At 35.5% G+C, this 20,564-nt stretch overlaps 1 pseudogene; it reads left to right on the forward strand.

Annotated features, from left to right (window-relative positions):
- The first annotated feature begins 12,377 nt into the window (after positions 1-12,377).
- LOC136176317 (transcriptional enhancer factor TEF-4-like) overlaps positions 12,378-20,564 on the forward strand; it is a 31,868-nt pseudogene continuing 23,681 nt past the window's right edge.

Here is a 20,564-nt window from a genome sequence, read left to right on the forward strand (position 1 = left end):
TTTTACAAATATTGTGAGGTCCTGTCATCTACTTATTCATGAAGCATCTTTATCACTAATTCTCCAATTTTGCTCCTTCCAAATCTCTGATCATAAAACCTAAGCATTACCTACCCAGTGCCCATGAATCCTTGAAGATTTTTACCTCAAGCTATCCCGTCTTCCAGACAGAGAGGAAATAATATTTCATGCTTTAAGTTTCTTATACCATTAAGAGGACTTCCCTGTTAAGTGTTCATGACATTTCTGAATGATTCTCTAATGGCACAGCATTGACCTTTGGATGTTATAATCAGTAAAATCATTTATAAATTAGGCTATTTTCCAATTCATTCAATTAATTAAAAAGCATTCTACATGAATTCTTAAGTGTAAATAAAGAATAGAGTAGAAATGAAACCAAAGTACTGAGGATGTAAGAGTTTTTACTCACAGCAAGTTTCTGATTTCAGAGCATCCTTGGGTCTGTTGTCATAAAACATACATTCACTTGAAGATAGAGTGCTACATAGCAAACTCTTTTTAAGGTTAAGTGGATAGACAGCATCTACTTGATGATGAACAGCTCGGTAGGTAGCGTGTTCACTTGTTGTTCCATGGTAAGCTGTTAAAACTTTATAAAGGCTTAGAAGCAGATGAAGGGCCTTCCTCAAAAGAGAATCACTACTTATTAAAGTGGGAATGTCTTTAATGAAAGAAAGAAGAAAAAAAGGAAGGAAGGGAAGAAGAAACCAGGGCCTTTACTGTGAGTTGTCTATTAGATCTTGCTATGCTTAAAAAAAAGAAAAAAAAACCTTCTACTATAGGAATTCACAGAATCATTGGATCTGCTGACTCATAAAGCTGAATATCAAACTGCTCCAATTAAAATCTAAAGGTTAGGTAAAGAATGTAAAGGTCAAAGCTATTCAATAACACTTAAATGAATCAGACTAGCACACTCAAATGCAATTTGAATTGGATATATATTCTTATTAAAACTCCCTAGGTTTTTTAGCTTATTCTTAGTAAAATTGGTTCTACTCTGCATATATTTATCTGTCCCTTTGAAGGGTATATCCCAATATGCTGCAAATCACTATATTTGTAGAAAGTTTAGCAAGAGAAAAAAAAAAAAAAAAACCTTTGTATTTCCATGGACTTTGTCATATGTTCTTAGAAAAGAATTTTTCTTACCAATACCTTTTACAGAGATAACTTCTACTTTCTGTTTTCCAAGATACTTCAAAAGTAGATGGTGACTTAAATTAGGAGTATCCTGCTGAGCTGCTGTCCCTGCCAGGTGAAAGCAGAATGCTTTTCATGATTGGTGTTTACTGGTTTTGAGGGAAAAAAGCTATCTCTGGATCAATAAGAGCATACCAGATGCCAGGGGCTGTATTGATTTGCTTTAGTAAGCAAAGCATATTTGGAACAGCAGTTGCAACTGGAAAAAAAAAATCATCCAATTAAGTTAATGATAAAGCTCTATAATTCTTCAGGAAAAAAAAAATCTCTTTTTTGGGTCTCAGCCAGACTGAAGAGATACATGGGAATGTACTGGGATGATCACTTCTGAAACTTTCTAGTTTTATGATTTGTGATTCCCATAGAGATATAGTGTTGCTTTTGATTCAGTGTTGGCACACAGAAGTATTCTAGGAACTTTCAGTTGGTCATTTTTATAATCATGAGTTCCCTCAGATAAGAAAGCAAGTATTAGAATAAGTGTTAGCTGAGAAGATGCATACCTACTCTTCACTCATAAATGGGAAACATTACAATGGATGGGTTCCACTGGGCCAACATAAAACTGATTAGCAGTGGTATTATTTTACCATTACAAGCCCTTTGCACATTTCTCAATGTGCTTCAGTGACAAATTTATACCAAAGGAACCATGAAAATCTCAGAACAAGTTCTTCAGTCAATTCAATTAAATACCACACACAACCACTACAGGCTTAAAGAAATAAGGGTTTTAATATGGAATTTAAAATTAACATAAATAAGTTAGTAACTCTGGAGAAGGAAATGGCAACCCACTCCAGTATTCTTGCCTGGAAAATCCCATGGACAGAGGAGTCTGATGGGCTACAGTCCATGGTATCACAAGAGTCGGACATGACTTAGTGACTAAACCAAGTAAGTAACAGACGATGTTAGGTTTGCAAACTTACCATAGAAGTGTCTAATAAGTCCATAATCTCCATATCTTCCTTTATGATTCACACTGTTACTGGGAATAACAGATGCAGATCAATTTAGGGCAGGGTTAGAGGGAAAATCATAGTAATTATCTATGATTTGACTAGATTATCCTTGCTTAAGGGAGGGAGTCTAGTCTCCCTTCATTCAAAAATAGTTTCTTAAATTGATAACTGGGTAAGGGTTTGTAACTCACTCTTTTAATGGTTATGTGAATTAACCAGATTCACTAGAACTGAAAATTTTGCATTTCTTTTGATTATGAAGCCCAAGTAGCGTCTTGTCTGTTCACCTGCTATTCATAAGGACACCATGAACGGCAGCCATGAAGAAAGATCCTTTAGGCTCAGACTATTTTGTTTACCATGTTTATCCTTTTGCTTCTTGAGATAAACCCATGTTCATTTGGACTCTGAACAAATGGAAGCTAAGTGCTGAGTCTTCTCAGCTGTCACCTTGCTACCTCTCATCCCCACTTAAAATAAAGGTCCTTTTTCAACTATAAAATTTAACATCAGAAGGCAGAGCTACATTGCAGAGCTACTGAACATTTTTCAAAGATACTGTACTCCTCTCACAAACTGGGCAGAAAATAATGAATTTAGTATCCTTGAAACTGTTTTCCTTAGAAAGGCTTACTTGTGGGATTGGAACCTGGCTGGTTTCTAGGGACTAAATTTTAGAAGAGTTCTCACAAGTCCTTTCCTGATAGCTCAGTTGGTAAAGAATTCACCTGCAATGAAGGAGAATTTGGTTTGATTCTTGAGTCAGGAAGATCCTCTGCAGAATGGATAGGCTACCCTCCCCAGTATGCTTGGCTTTCCCTTGTGGCTCAAACTGGTAAAGAATCCACCTGCAATACGGGAGACTAGGATTTGATCCCTGGGTTGGGAAGATTCTCTGGAGAAGGGAAAGGCTACTCATTCCAGTATTCTGGCCTGGAGAATTCCAAGGACTATATAGCCCTGGGACTTTCACTTTAACTTTTCTCACAAGTCTGAGAGCTAATAAATGTGACTCACTATGCCTAGACAGTTTGTATAAGCAATATGGTTTATGTTGAATACCTAATTTACTTCTGAAGTCTGAAATAGTGAAGTTGGTACTTGCTAAGAAGAAGGACCCACTTCTTCTACGTGGACCTTCTATGAAGGACCTATGTGACCAGAACCTACTTAAAACACTGATCATGGAATCTCTAATGAGCATACCTGGTAGACAACATTTCACAATATTGTCACAACTCCTTGCTAGAGGAATTAAACATGTCCTATGTGACTCCACTGGGATAGGACTCCTGGAAACTTGAGCTTGGATTCCTCTGGACATCCCCACAATGCGCATTTTCCCTTTGCTGACTCTGCTTTGTAACCTTTTGTTATGATAAGTCACAGCCCTGAGTGCAACTAAATGCTGCATCCTATGAGTCCTCCTAGTTAATCACTGAATATGGGAATGGTCTTGGAACCTCCCTAAACACAAATATATATTCTCAGACTTTAGTACAGAATAGTTTATGTGGTTCCCTAGGATAAGAAGTGTAGTGGGTGAGTTAAATATTTAAAGTTCACTGCATCACTTCTATTTCCCTAAATTATTGGATTCATTTTCCAGTACAAAACCAAGCAAATTTTGGTACCTCATCTTAATTTACTGCTGAATCCAATTTTCAAACAAGTGTATGAAAATATGAACAATGCCCTATTGCTAGAGTTAGCAAAACTAATCCAGATTTTCATCAGTTTAGCTTTATTCAAAATATAATTATTGTCTTCTTAGTCAAGCACTATCAGACTCTATCCCCACAAATATTTTCAAAATAGTTTACATACATAAATTACACAAATCTTCCTAACAAAACATAAATAGTTATTTTACTTATTGTGTATTTGGCAATTGTTCCTCCACTCCCAACAGCATGTCTGAAATTGATTCTAGATATAATTGCAGAGATAAAGAGGAACAAATGTGAGGTCAAAATAAGAGGAATATGTCTTATCTCCTTTGTAATCCCCTTCATTTAGGACATTGCAATTTATTTAATTAAGAAAAAAAATCTGTCTCATCAGCAAAGGGAAAACAGTACTTTGGTTACAAAGGGCTTTCAGTAACATTTTGGAGATTTGGAGAGATTTAAAAAATCTCTAAACTTTATTTTATGTCCCATTATTTGTATATGCCACACAAATAATAAATGCCTTAAATTTTAGAACAGAATCAGAGAAAGATTGAGAAATAAGAAACATTTAAATTCAGTAACCTAAAGGATAAAACTTCACAATAGGTTTTCAGTGACTTCACCTTGTAACATCAGACTATAAGAGATCAATTTTGGATAGAAATAAAAATCCTGAAGAATCCTTTTGGTGCCTCAGGATGTTAGTTATCTGAACTGGTCATTTCCTTTTTAGAGCTATACAAATTAAATGTTAGCAGCTATCTCACCCTGACATTCCTTATGCCTGTCATATTTTTCTATGATATTGGTGATTCTATCCTCAACCATTTAGTTTTATTGGGTAATTATTTCCAGATAAATATGTATGATTATTTGGTTATTCTTATGTGTCATTTACCCAAACTCTGATTATTAAACATGTATTTCCTCTAGCCTCAAATATTCAAGATAACCAACTCACTTAAATTCCCTACAAAAGTTTGTAACAAACAAACTTCTAGATGCAAATGCTCTCAAATGACTCTGGCTAATTATATGGAAATCGAATTTATTAGAAAAGCTCTGTGGGTTCTCACAGAAACAAGCGCTAGAAAATTCATCTCAGAATACTAGCAAGAGTCAAGAGTTTCTAGGCAACTGAATTCATGAGAAAGAACTCAAAAATGAGTGGGCTCGGTAGCCCCACCACTGGACACTACTGAGATGTTACTGTTATCATCAGTATCATCAGAAGAATGAATTTTAAACTGTTTCTGTTTTCTTTTTACACTGGTTCATTAAAGTCTTGTGGGGGTTCAGATTGGCCAAGCTTAGATTCCTGCCCACATGTAGAATGTATCTGGCCTTTTAGCTTTGATAGTAGAGAGTTCTAGGATATGATGGATCTCAGCATCACAGAAAGACTCTTAATAAATTTCCAAAATACATTGGTCATCATCTGAATTCCATTCTGACTTGCAAAGTTTATAAGCTGTGCTCACTCCAAAACCCCAAAAACTCAAATGAAAAGCTTACTTCCTATAGTTACAGGTTGTTTCACACTTTGTGCTATGCTTAGTCATTTGGTTGTGTCAGACTCTTTGCAACCCCATGGACTGCCAGGCTCTTCTGTCCATGGGCAATCTCCAGGCAAAAATACTGGAATGGGCTTACATGTCTTCCTCCAGGGGATCTTCCCAACCCAGGGATCGAACCCAGGTCTCCCACACTGCAGGTGGATTCTTCACCATAAGAGCCACCAAAGAAGCCCAAGAATGCTGGGGTAGGTAAACCTATTCCTTCTCCAGGGGACTGTCCAGACTCAGGAATCAAACTGCAGTCTCCTGCATTGCAGGTGGATTCTTTACCAGCTGAGCTACCAGAGAAGACCTTATTACATTTTAGAAACAGATTATTAAAGATTATGAAAGATATCTACCTTTAATATATTGTAAAAGTGAATCAAATTTGCATTATTGTTTTTTTTCTTAATGACAAATGTTTTCCATAGTACATAGATTATATCAGGGTACTACTTTGGATACAAATGGAAACTGACACAAATATAGAGAACTGCAGTATGCTGTAGAATCAGATATCAAAATACATTATTAAAAATAGTACATAAGGCATATATATAGTGATAGTATCCTTGACAACACTTCCTGTCTTTGAAGAATGATTTCTATTAATTAGGGTTTCTTTATTCTCTAGTAAAGAAGTACTTTATATATTTCAATTTCTTCTTGCTTTTTTTCATGGGAAAGTCTTAGCTTTGTAATATAAATTGAAAGAATTTTTTGTTATGCTAGGCATAGCTAAAATAGGGATAGTAGCTTTACTACTACCACAATGATTACTACATCTGCTACTAGCTAATATGTACACAGGTTTAATATGTGCCAGACCCAGTTCTGAAGGCTTTGCGTATGTAATAGCTTATGTTCCTCACCTCACCTCTCCAAAAACCTGTGAGTTATTATAATTTCCCACACTGATTAATGCACAAGACAATAGCTTTTCTCTATCTAGAAATACAAATTAAAAGACCCTTCGATCTACTGTAATTAGCTTTTGCTCAATATTTTTGAAAGAAATATGATCAATTAGGCTGTCTTTCTCAAATGTTTATTTTCTTGCTTGTTTGTAGAGGACACTGTAAAGAACACCTTTTATGCATACCCTTTTAATCATTCTCAGTGAGTCTCTAGGGAGGTTTCTCTGAAACCATGTTCCTTACATTTGCATGAAACTCTCCGTTTACTATAAAATAAAAATAGCATTCTAAATTCTGATACAAAGGCTATATTACTTAAGTAAAGATTTCATAGCGTTTTGGGGTGAGGTTTTCAGTCTTCTTTTCAAAAAATTCTTCATACCACTTTGCAGTACCTGTATCATATAAGTATAATATACTCCAATCTGTAACAAGTGCTCCTCACATACTGCTATACAAATAAGTCAGGTTTCAGGTTTAGTGATTTTTCTGGAGAAATACTATTTCTCCATCACTTTCTCTTCCTCTGATCACCAGCACACTGATATGTCAAGATATTTATTTGTCTGAGTTTTGGTCAGCTTTACACTAAGTATTTGCTTCTTTTGTAGAAACCAAAACAAACGTGGAATAACATAATATTCCAGATATCCATGTTGCCAAATTCACTAATAATCTGATTTGTAGATTTCCTCTTTAAAACTTAAAGTGGGTGCTCAATAATAAGCCTAATATTTATTCACTTATTCTTGTGTTCTTTCAACAGGTTTTAAATTAATGTTTACAGTTTTCCAGACACTGTTTTTACCCCGATCACTTTTGACAATTTTCTCCTAAGGTTATGAGTCCATTTCTTCTTCTTTTCTACTTAATTAGAATTGTATTCAACTTGATTTTTCTGAAGACTATTATTTGAGGGACTTTTTTGAGCAAAGGATTTTGAAAAGTGCTAGGGATTCCATTGGTCAAAAATATAGAAATAATACAGTCCTCAACTGACATTGTACAAATCATCTAGCTGTGAAATGAAGATGAAAAAATCCAAGCAGTGCTGAGAGATAGTGGTAGGACTGAGAGTTTCTTAACAGAACCTTCAAGAGACAGCATGGTAAATCAGAGGAACTGAGGAACTGAACTTCAGAAAACAAAACATAAAACAATATAAGACCTGGGAAGCTTTGGACCAAGGCCTTTATTCCCTGGTCTGCTTCAGATGTTCTACAGTGCTTTGAACATTCAAAAGATAATGTGAGAAATAGTTAGCATTTAAGGCAAGATTTTGAGTTATTTTGATTTCCTGCATGTTTCAAAGTCTAAAAAATTTCTGAGAAATTTGAAATTAAGTGGTTTCATATAATTTTTAATTAGCTTTCACAATATCTATAATATTTGCAAAATCTCAAAAAATTTATCCTAATAAATGTGAAAACTTAAAATCCTCTTACATGCCATGGTTCAGATATTCTTTGAGAATCTTCCCAGTTGCTAAGGAGAAACCATAAATGTAGTAACAAAAACCAACAAATTGTTACTTGGTAGCAGAAATGAGAGATGAAGCTGGAAAAAGCAATTAATTCCTTTAATAAACTAAACAGGTGGGTTTTAAAATTTTATAGCAAAGTAGATAAAAGAACATAGGCTCTATAAATCATTTTTTAATTAGAAAAATAAATTCTGCATATGTATAATCTTCCTATTAAAGTCTGTAATAACAGCAACTGTATTAGTCAACTGTTTATAATCACAATTTTAGGACATCGCTGTATAACATGGTATGAATTATATATGTTGAAGTAGATATGGTTTCATTTTGTAATATATTCCAATTAATATTGTAGTAAAACATGCAAAATTAGATCCACTAAATCCTTTATAGGTTACCAAATTCTTTCACAAAATCTGTTCTCATTATGTTTTATAACAATTCCATATTGTTGGTACAGCAGATATTATTGCTTCTACTTTACTGTTCTATGTGAAACTCAGAGATTTTGGGCTTCCCTGATGGTTCAGATGGTAAAGAATCTGTCTGCAGTGCAGGAGACCTGGGTTTGATCCCTGGGTCAGGAAGATCCCCTGAAGAAGGAAATGACAACCTCTTCCAGTATTTTTGCCTGGAGAAGTTCATGGACAGAGGAGCCTGAAGGGGCTGCAACCCATGGCGGTCACAAAGAGTCAGACACGACTGAGCAACTAACATTTTTACGTTCACACACAGGGGATCTTCCTGACCCAGACATCTCCCAGGTCTCCTGTATCGCAAGGAAATTTTCACACTAAGCCATCAAGGAAGCATATTTTGGAATGCTTCATATCAATGCAAATAGACTTCTCTCACTCTCTCTCTCCCCCTCCCTTCACCAGTTTCATCATATTCCATTTTATAGACTAAAATATCACTTATTTAAATAGTTTATAGATGACGGACTTGTAGGCTATGGATGTAAATTTCCCTACTTTTTTTTTTTTTTTTTTTTACGGGGGGTGGGGGTGTTGTTTATTTTCTGTTTTCTAACAAGACTGCAAATAACATTTGTCATTTTCAATGCACTGTATCTGTTTATCTCCAGGAAAAGTTTCCAGATTCTCAGACTGGTATTGCTGCATCAAAGGATAGATGAATTGATCAAGTGCTAAATGATGGCAATCTGACCTCAATAGAGACTGTATCAAATTATACTGCCCAAGGAATATATATTGGGTTCTACTATTAAAATTCAGACATATCTTACAATACAGTAAATGAAAATTAATATCTCAGTCAAGTTTTAATTGAACTTTTTAACAGTTCCAATGTTTTAGAAGCTTTTTAAAACTTAGTTTTCTAGAAATTTTGTGTTCAGTCTTTGGCAGTTTTATAGTCTTTTCTCCTTTATAAATCTGTATGAAGAAAGATTCTATATGTAGATTTTCTATATTAAGATTCATAGATTTTTCCATTTTTTTCAATTATTTTTGACTCATTATTTTTAAATGAAAATATTTTATGTTTTCAAGTCTCTGAATCTTTCCTTTTTCACAGTTAAATCTTTGTATCACAAAGTTAGTAAAAAAAATATACTACATTTTCTCTAGTAGTTCTATAGCTTTCTTATATTTAAATCTTTCATTCATTGAAACATATTATCTTATTTGACCTGAAGTATGAATGTCAATGATTTTTCTAACTTGTTCTTCACTTGTTCAAAATTCATTTATTAAGTGAACATACTTTTTCTCAATGATTTGAGATACTATACCTAAGGCATATAGAGCCACATAAGACTTTTAATACTGGCATTCTTCTGATATTTTTAAGTAGCAACACTGTATGCATTTCTATTTATTATTTTTTGCTACTTGCTCTGCAGAATTCAAAAGTTTTTATTTAAAACAAATTTTACACATTACTTTTCAAATGTAGTTCTTTCCACAGACATTTATCCTTAGTATTCTATCTTTGATGAACCTCTTGATGAAGGTGAGAGAGTGAAAAAGCTGACTTAAAGCTCAGCATTCAAAAAACTAAGATCATGGCATCTGGTCCCATCACTTCATGGCATATAGATGGAGAAACAATGGAAACAGTGATAGACTTTATTTTCTTGGGCTCCAAAATCACTGAGGACAGTGACTGCAGCCGTGAAACTAAAAGACGCTTTCTCCTTGGAAGAAAAGCTGTGACAAATCTAGGCAGCATATTAAAAAGAAGAGATATTACTTTGCTGACCTTTGTCTGTATAGTCAAAGCTATGGTTTTTCCAGTAGTTACATATGGATGTGAGAGCTGGACCATAAAGAAGGCTGAGCCCTGAAGAATTGATGCTTTTGAACCATGGTGTTGGAGGAGACTCTTGAAACTCCTAAAAGATCAAACCTTTTACGGTCCATGGAATTCTCCAGGCAAGAATACTGGAGTGGGAAGACTCTCTCTTCTTCAGGGGATCTTCCCAACCCAGGGATCAAACCCAGGTCTCCTGCATTGCAGGCATATTCTTTACCAGCTGAGCTACCAGGAAAGCCCTAAGAGATCAAACCAGTCAGTCCTAAAGGAAATCAACCCAGAATACTCATCTGAAGGACTGATGCTGAAGCTGAAGCTCCAATACTTTGGCCACCTGATGCAAAGAGCTAACTCATTGGAAAAGACCCTGATGCTGGGAAAGATTGAAGGCAGGAGGAGAAGGGAACGACAGAGGATGAGATGGTTGGATAGCATCACTGATTGAACTGACATGAGTTTGAGCAACCTCCGACAAGTAGTGAAGGATAAGGAACCCTGGCATGCTGCAGTTCATGGGGTCTCAAAGAGTCAGATATGACGGAGTGACTGAACAACAAAAATTCTATCTTTTCTGACTAATCTAAAAGGAGTATTATCCTCTATGATATTGTCTAAACAACTGTTACTGAAATACATGGGACCTAGTGTTTCTATATATTATGTACTATGTTATTTCTACAAATTAGCATATACTTAGAACATTTCTAATAATTTCTGCCTGCAATGCGGGAGACCTGGGTTCGATCCCTGGGTTGGGAAGATCCCCTGGAGAAGGAAATGGCAACCCACTCCAGTATTCTTGCCTGGAGAATCCCATGGAGAGAGGAGCCTGGTAGGCTACAGTCCACGGGGTCACAAAGAGTTGGACACGACTGAGAGACTTCATTTTTCTAGAAAATTTCTAGTTCATTTTGTTTAATTTTTCCAAGTATAAAAGCAGAGCGAGGAGAGTAGTAATATTTTATTCACATTTTACAGTCTATATGTCTCCAGTTTCTTTGTTTTCTCTAAATGCACTGACTACAACTATCAGTACAATGTTAAGTAATAACCACATTAGTGAATATTACTTAATTTCCTTAAAATGCTATAGAGTTAATGAACACATTTTATAAACTAAATAGGGCTAATCTCTATTTTATTATTTTTTCATTTATCATTAAGCATTAATCCCATGTATACCTATGACTAATTCATGTTGAGGTTTGACAGAAAACAGCAAATTCTGTAAAGCAATTATCCTTCAATAAAAAATAAATTAATTTAAAAAAATGAACAGAAATATTTTATCAATTGCTTACTTCTTATAGAAAAAAAATCACATGAACTTTTGATAGATACATTAATATGATAAATTATATTATTTATTATCTTATATTATTTTACTATTATGCTTTTTTATTTACTAAAATTAACATTCTGGCCTTAATATTCATAAAGTAGACTGGTCTTTATTTTCTCTGTCATTTATATCAGTGTCTTACTATATTTTCTTAAAATAAAAGTTTACAAGTTTTCATTTACCCTCTAATATTCTGAAACTAGTTAAGTATCGCTGGAATTTTTTTAACAGAATTTTGCATTGAAATCTTCTCTAAATCATATGAACCACATATACTTGGGAGAGAGTTATTAACTCTTTATTTCATGAGAATCATTCTATTTAGACTACCTTCCTCTTCTAAAATTAGTTTTCATAAATTAAATTTTCTAAAAATAAATGTTATCCAAGTTTCCATGTATATTTGCATAGAATTGTGCAAGACGTCCACCTCAGAATTTGTTCTCCTCAGTGACAGAAAGAGCAATTATGAGTCCAATTTCCCTTCAGGGCTGCTCCAGCAAAGCGCAGCCGCTGCACTTACCTTGGACGAGGGGTGTCTCCTCAGGGCTGGCCCTCCCGACCTTGAACATGGAGTAGCTCCTCTCCGCCCTCCTGCGCCTGCGCAGCAGCCGCTCCTTGGAGGTGGGGTTGCTCCTCTGGGCCGCCGCCTCTGACTTCGGGTGTGGGGGAGCCCCTCTCAGGCAGCCGCCCCTGGCCTCGGACATGAGGAAGTTCCTCTGCGCTGTTCCTGTGCTGTCGCAGCCTGGCGCTCTCGGTCTCCACTACTGACCCTGGCCGAGGGGTAGCTCCTCACGGCCAGCTTCTGGGCGGTAGGTCGCAGCAGGCACGCTTCTGCGTGGTCCAACCTCTCCATGAGTGATGACGTCCACCTCATGCTTATTGCCAAATTCAGACTTAAACTGAACAAAGTAGGGAAAACCACTAGACCATGCAGGTATGACCTAAATCAAATCCCTTATGACTATACACTGGAAGTGAGAAATAGATTTAAGGGACTAGAGCTGGTAGACAGAGTGCCTGATGAACTATGGACGGAGGTTCGTGACAGTTGTACAGGAGACAGGGTTGAAGACCATCTCCATGGAAAAGAAATGCAAAAAGGCAAAATGGTTGTCTAAGGCGGCATTACAAATAGCTGTGAAAAGAAGAAAAGCGAAAAGGAAAGATATTCCCATTTGAATGCAGAGTTCCAAAGAATAGCCAGGAGAGATAAGAAAGCCTTCCTCAGTGATCAATGCAAAGAAATAGAGGAAAACAACACATTTGGAAAGACTAGAGATCTCTTCAAGAAAATTAAAGCTACCAAGGGAACAGTTCATGCAAAGATGGGTTTGATAAAGGACAGAAATGGTATAGACCTAACATAAGCAAATGATATTAAGAAGAGGTGGCAAGAATACACAGAAGAACTGTACAAAAAGATCTTCATGACCCAGATAATCACAATGGTGTGATCACTCACCTAGAGCCAGACACCCTGAAATGTGAAAAGTCAAGTGGGCCTTAGAAAGCATCACTACGGACAAAGCTAGTGGATGTGATGGATTTCCAGTTGAGCTCTTTCAAATCCTAAAAGATGATGCTGTGAAAGTGTTGCACTCGATATGTCAGCGAATTTGGAAAACTCACCAGTGGCCACAGGACTGGAAAAGATCAGTTTTCATTGCAATCCCAAAGAAAGGCAATCCCAAAGAATGCTCAAACTACTACACAATTACACTCATCTCACATGCTAGTAAAGTAATGCTCAAAATTCTCCAAGCCAGGTTTCAGCAATACGTGAACCATGAAGTTCCAGATGTTCAGGTTTGTTTTAGAAAAGGCAGAGGAACCAGAGATCAAATTGCCAACACCTTCTGGATCATCAAAAAAGCAAGAGAGTTCCAGAAGAACATCTATTTCTGCTTTATTGATTACGCCAAAGTCTTCGACTGTGTGAATCACAATAAACTGTGGAAAATTGTGGAAGAGTTGGAAATACCAGACCACCTGACCTGCCTCATGAGAAACCTGTATGCAGGTCAGGAAGCAACAGTTAGAACTGGACATGGAACAACATACTGGTTCCAAATAGGAAAAGGAGTACATCAAGGTTGTATATTGTCACCCTGCTTATTTAACTTATATGCAGAATACATCATGAGAAATGCTGGACTGGAAGAAGCACAACCTGGAATCAAGATTGCTGGGAGAAATATCAATAACCTCAGATATGCAGATGACACCACACTTATGGCAGAAGGTGAAGGGGAACTAAAGAGCCTCTTAATGAAAGTGAAAGAGGAGAGTGAAAAAGTTGTCTTAAAGCTCAACATTCTGAAAAGTAAGATCATGGCAACTGGTGCCATCCACTTCATGGGAAATAGATGGGGAGACAGTGGAAACAGTGTCAGACTTTACTTTTTTGGACTCCAAAATCACTACAGGTGGTGATTGCAGCCATGAAATTAAAAGATGCTTACTCCTTGGAAGGAAAGTTATAACCAACCTAGATGGCATGTTAAAAATCAGAACATTACTTTGCCAACAAAGGTCCATCTGCTCAAGGCTATGGTTTTTCCAGTGGTCATGTATGGATGTGAGAGTTGGACTACGAGGAAAGCTGAGCGCCGAAAAATTGATGCTTTTGAACTATGGTGTTGGAGAAGACTCTTGAGAGTCCTTTGGACTGCAAGGAGATCCAACCAGTCCATCCTAAAAGAGATCAGACCTGGGTGTTCACTGGAAGGACTGATGTTGAAGCTGAAACTCCAATACTTTGGCCACTTCATGCAAAGAGTTGACTCTTTGGAAAAGACCCTGATACTGGGACGGATTGGGGGCAGGAGGAGAAGTGAACAACAGAGGATGAGATGGCTGGATGGCATCACCGACTTAATGAGCATGAGTAAACTCCGGGAGTTGGTGATGGACAGGGAGTCCTGGCGTGCTGCGATTCATGGGGTCGCAAAAAGTCAGACACGACTGAGTGACTGAATTGAACTGAACTGTGCAAGACAGCGTCTTAACAGTCTTTTCACTTTGTTTTTGTATTTATTTATTTTGCACTTTGGGTCTTTTCTCATTTTCTCCAGATTCATATTAGTTAGTGATTAGCTGTTATATTATTTTTGCCAAAGAACCTGATGTTTTTTACATTTGTGAGTTCTACTCTTTTGTTCTAATACAGTGTTGCCTGTTTAACTATTATTATTTCTTTCCTATGCTTCTATTTTATATTATTGTTCATTTCTGAACCATAATTTTAATTAAAGTTCATTTTTCTCATGTATGCATGTATATTATTAATTTCCCTTTGAGAGTTGTTTTAGCACTATACCTTATGCCTTCTTATATATAATATTTCATTATTGTTATATTTTAGGTTAATTAAAGTTTCATTTTAGTTTTGTCTTTGATTCAATAATTAAAATGAAAGGTGTTTTTTTTTTTTTTTTGGGTCTGTCTGTTAACATATCCAGATGATAGAACTTCTTTTTTCTGATTTCAGTTTCAACTTCTAGCTTTTTACTTCATTGTGTAGATAGGTGATACAATATTTCTGTTATCTGAATTCTATTTCTAATTTATTGTTTCTTTGGGTAATTTTGCAAGATAAGGAAAGCTGCTGATTGATCTACTATTGATATCAAACAGAAAAATATATATAATTTATTTTACTACTTTTAAACAGCTGAGGTATCTGTAGTTTTCTAATTTCATTTAGGTTTAATGAGAAATTTTTATCTTTCTACCATATCACTGGATACAGTGGGAGAAAGAGAGGTACAGTTTTGGCAGAGGGAAAAGGCAAAATGGATGGGATGACCTGTGATGATTACTACTAGGTGATCTTTAAAGAGCTTATTGTGAGAACTGATTTTAGCTCTAGGAAGGATTACAACAAACTAGACATATTTCTGGGGAACAATGCTTGAGAGGTCTTTGGTATGTCTATGGTTTTAATTTTACTGACTAATAATATTTGGTCCTGAATCATATACCAGGGAATTCAGTTAAGTCTGGTCTTGGCCAGGGTACAGTATTCTGGACAGCTGAGTCCGCTGTCTGACAGCTGTAAAATGCAGAGTTGGGAAAGCAATACAGGGAAAAAACCTCTTAAAGGAGTGCCTAGTCACAGCCTACGAAGCCTTTTTTGACCAAAGTAGCCAAGAATGAAACCTCACGTGTTCTGGTTTTGAAGAATATCAACATTTTCCTGTTAACGACATTAGTTCCTTACAAATTAATATAAGCATCATACAAGATTTCCCTGTTTTTGTTTTTAAACAGCAACTCTGATTCTCATTATGAACGTATTCAACTAGGTGCCTCTATGTTATTTGTTCAAGGAAAGGGCTTGATTAACAATAAATTGAATTGAATATAACTTTTACACGTTAACAAGAATTACTACACCAGTTTCCTCTTTAGTATTTGCCTTTCTAATGTCCAGGTAATTTTTGCTATGTTCTCAGACTGTGTCGCTTTTCAAACGATGTAGATAGGATAAATGCAAGCTTTAATTCTTTGTTTCTTTGGAAAGACCCCTTGCCAAGTATAAGAGGGTCTTGGCTACAATGCAGTCTATATTGTATCTGCCTGATATAATTAGGGTTGAAAGTGAAGTCGCTCATTCGTATCCGACTCTTTGCAACCTCATGGACTGCAGCCCACCAGGTTCCTCCGTCCATGGGATTTTCCAGGCAAGAATACTGGAGTGGGTTGCCATTTCCTTCTCCAGGAGATCTTCCCAACCCAGGGATCGAACCCAGATCTCCCGCATTGTAGGCAGATGCTTTACCATCTGAGCCACCAGGGAAGTCCAATAATTAGGGTTAACATCCTCCTTATATGGTTATAATCTTCAGGAACATCACATTTCTATAGATATGGCCTTGATTGAGTCTTTCAATTCATCATTTTTTCTTCCCTGTGTTCCCTTTTTGCTGGAAAAGATTTGAACATGTTAGAACAGAGTAATATTCCCTAATATATCTGAAGCACAAGAAAACAAAAACAAATACTGACTGTAGAATTGAGAACAAGGATATGCCAAACACTAAGTCACTTCTCTGTCTGCAGTTTGCAAGTGGCACAATAGTAAGTTATGTTCTTTGGCATTTGCAACTAAAGGACAGAACAGATGGTAAAACATTTAAAATTAAAAAAGAAAAAATATTTATTTAAAAGAATTGCACTATCAAGATGAAATGTATAATGTGTAGTGCCCTCATTTAAGTGAATTTCCACTAAGATAGCCACATTGACAGGAAAAGATTCTCCACTGAATTCATTATGTATCACCCCAAAATGTTAAGCACAGCATTTTAAACTCAATTATTGCCTTTAGTTTTTAAGAAGCAATCCATAAGAGATCATGACAACCAAATATTAATTATTGGATTTATGTTTGAAAGAACAGACAATCTGATTTCTTTTGAAGTCTGAGGAATGATATTGATCTTAATATTCTCAATGAGAGGGAAAAAAATAAAACTTAGACAATAAATCAAGTGATTTGGGTAACAGATTAAGCTTCCTAGGCCACTAGGTACTGTATGGCTGTTTCTTAATTTTCTGTGACAGATGCATTCCTCTGACATTCCTACCCTGAAAACTGGGTTAAACTGATGAACCACACATGTGCTGTTAAAAAGCACTACAGTTGATAGAAATATAGAAACTGAAATTCAAAAGTGTTTCTACTGTTGCATATCTCTAGACCAGGGATCACAAGCTCAAATATCTGTAAGAGTAACATGGGTATAAGACCAAAGATACACATTACATATTAAATAAATACTTTATTTTTACAGCAAATTATAAGAATAATGTTTATTTCCACAAAGAAATACCAATTATTTCTTGTTATTTTGAAATACAAGCTCTCCTAGATTTATTTTTTTCATTTGCACATCTTTGTTAGAGATACAAAAACAAGGAAATATTTATTTACTCTTTAAAAATAAACAAAAACAAATGATGATGATCTATAGATGACTTTCAGATTTTCTGTCAAGGAGATAATAAATTGATGGGTATTCTACTGGACTGGAAAGCATGCATCCTGTCTGAATTATGCAACTGCAGTTCAACTCCTGCTAAATTCTGGTCCACTGTTTCCAAATCTTCTGATCACTTTCCTAAGAAACAAAGGAGAAGAGATCTTTATTGGGAAGGTCTTGATTTTTTAAATGTTGGCCTAATTTTATCTATGCAATATATATATATATATAAAATAAAACATTTTAGATTAAACTAGAGTGGGCACTGGGCAAAGTGTTCCCAGAATTATGATATGCATTTAAGTATACTAATGAAATCATATTGAGAGGGAAATAGGCAGGAAGGCCAGGGGTCTCCAAACAGAGGAAATAGGCTGCAAGTGTCAGACATTTTTAATCTCTCTTAAGCAGCAGGAGGAAACAAGCTAGCGATATTTTTTTTCTTTTCTATACAGATTTAAAAGGAGCTTTCTCTTAAAATGCTGTGTTGCCATGACACCTGGTTTCATCTGAAGCTGACTATTCTCAAACCTTGAGTTAACCAATACATTTTTCTTATGGAAATGTTTATCTTAAAGCTATGTTAATGTGCTATGCATTTACCCCAGACTCTAAGTTCCGCCAAATGGCTCAAACTACTTGACAAACCAGTATGTTATTCTCAGGTATTGTTCCCTTAATCTATGTAAACAAAACTATTTGTGTGGCAATCTGCCCTTCTACAAGATTCAAGTCAATCATTTTATGGCCTGAGATAAATTATCTGGTGCCATTCTGAATTTTAAGACATTCCTTTTTTTTTCATTAACAGACTGCGAGTGACTAACATGCAGCTGAAGACTAGCAGGTGGGTACTCTTTCTGTCCCTTTCTGATGCCTATGTCAGAAGCTTTCTTTATCTCCTTTATACTTTAATAAAACTTAATTACACAAAAGCTCTGAGCGATCCAGCCTCGTCTCTGGCCCTGGATTGAATTTGTCTCCTCCGGAGGCCAAGAATCCCGGTAACTTATTGTTCAGTAACAACCTTTCAATATCATGTAAAAATACAAGCAAGAGTTTGATTCCTTGGTAGCAAAAAGCCAGAAAATGCAAAACTGACTATAGTTTGGTAAGTCTATACACATCCAAACTATGAATATGTATTGTTTTACACAACTCTAGATGTTACCTACATTCTCTATACCTGCAATGGATAAATCAAATATAAATAATTAGTATGCCAAGTCTTTCTTATTTTTATAAATACTCTCAATCAACTTGCCTGTCTTTGGAGTTTTTCTAGTGCAGTGTGTTATGATTGGGAAGAATATTACAACAAAATATTCCCTGTGGACCATTTGCATGAAATTGAAATTATTCTAGGTATTTTTTACTTCAGTTTTGAGAGTTTTTCTTAAATATGTTTTCAGTTATTAAAGAACTAGGAGTTTACTCACTACTGAATAATAATTAGTCAGAAAAGTAAAACGTTTCACTAATATGGTGACTTGGATGTATTAAGTCCTTGTACTATATGAAAAATGGAGATACTATTAGTATTAAGCTTACAGGGTTTTAAGGATTAAGTGACATATAGGTAAACCCCTTAAGTCACTATTTGACATAGAAGACATTCAATAAATGTCAATTATCAAAATAAATTTAAAATATTATTAATAAGTCTGTTCACAGTTTCCAATTCACAGGACACAATTGTTTCCTCAATCTCCTATTAAAAAACAAAAAAATGTATTGACTCTATAATACCCCATCCTCAGCAACTAAAATGATAAACAGTTTCAAAGAGAAATGAATGAATTATATTTGAGTAGTGATCTAATATCAAAATCAATCTTATAGGTATAAAAATAAAAGCAAAGGCAATTAAATACTCACCATTAGAACAAGAAGTCACAAAGTTATGTACATAACCAAGTCATAAATGTAAACCAAAGGGTCATGAATTGTCCTTTGCAACTGAGACAGAAGATAAAATTCTACCTGACTAAATAATCTAAATCACTAGCATCAGAATGGCAAGAATTACTTCTAAAAAGAGTTGCCTCTGTGGTCAATGTAATAGACAATGAAAAAATAATGAATAATATGGAAGTTAAAGTTACTAATCAAACAAAGATAGAGAATTGAGGAAATTACATAATTTGTCAAAGTTGCAAAGCTACAGAAATGTAAGATTATGAATTGAAATGTAAAACTCACACTCAAAATACCATGTTCTTTTATTGCTGCCTTTCTATTTAAGAAGTAAGAGACTTTTCACTTATTAATCAGTAAGAAGCAATTCTTTGAACAAACAAATGTGTAGGTTGAGAATAGGAAATTTTACACAAGCATACTATACTAATTTACCACCTGGTAAGGGATATTAACCACTTGTTCATAGGATATTATCCAGTTGCTGGACTTATTTGTAACATTTACAAAGTCAGATATAGAATTGGGAATAAGACGAATGGCTTTCTATCTCAAGCATGCTGGAATCTTAGGAGTCATTAGGAGATATTTCAGTTTTAAATAGCCATATACATGTCAAAACTACATCACCAGTTACATTTTAACAATAAAAAAATGAAACTGCTTTCACTAGCCTGATTATATTCAGGCTAATAATGACAGCCACACAAGAAATGTACAAGTCTATTTCATTCACTTATCCACACTGAGAGAATAAAGATAAATGCAAATAAAAATACAGGCCTGGTAAATGGACCAAGGATTTTCTTTGGGTGACTGAAACTGAAGTTTTGCGAATTCTGCAAATTACATCTTGAGAATTATTTGGGTTAATTTCAATGTTATATTTTCTGTACTTGTCATAGATGGGCATTTCAAAAGCTTTTTGATTCAATATAAATTCATTTTAAAGTATTTTCTTCTTCAAAATGGCCCTGGTAATTCATTTTCAAAATACTTGAATAACTCAGTATACTATGTGACCAGAGTCTTTCTAGGGCTTCCTTGGTAGCTCAGCTGATAAAGAATACATCTATGATGGAAGAGACCTGGTTTCGATCCCTGGGTTGGGAAGATCCCCTGGAGGAGGACATGTCCACTCACTCCAGTATTCTTGCCTGAAGAATCCCCATGGACAGAGGAAGTTGTGGGCTACAGTCCATGGGGTTGCA

This window comes from Muntiacus reevesi, chromosome 10 (assembly GCF_963930625.1).
Source record: "Muntiacus reevesi chromosome 10, mMunRee1.1, whole genome shotgun sequence".
NCBI lineage: Eukaryota > Metazoa > Chordata > Mammalia > Artiodactyla > Cervidae > Muntiacus > Muntiacus reevesi.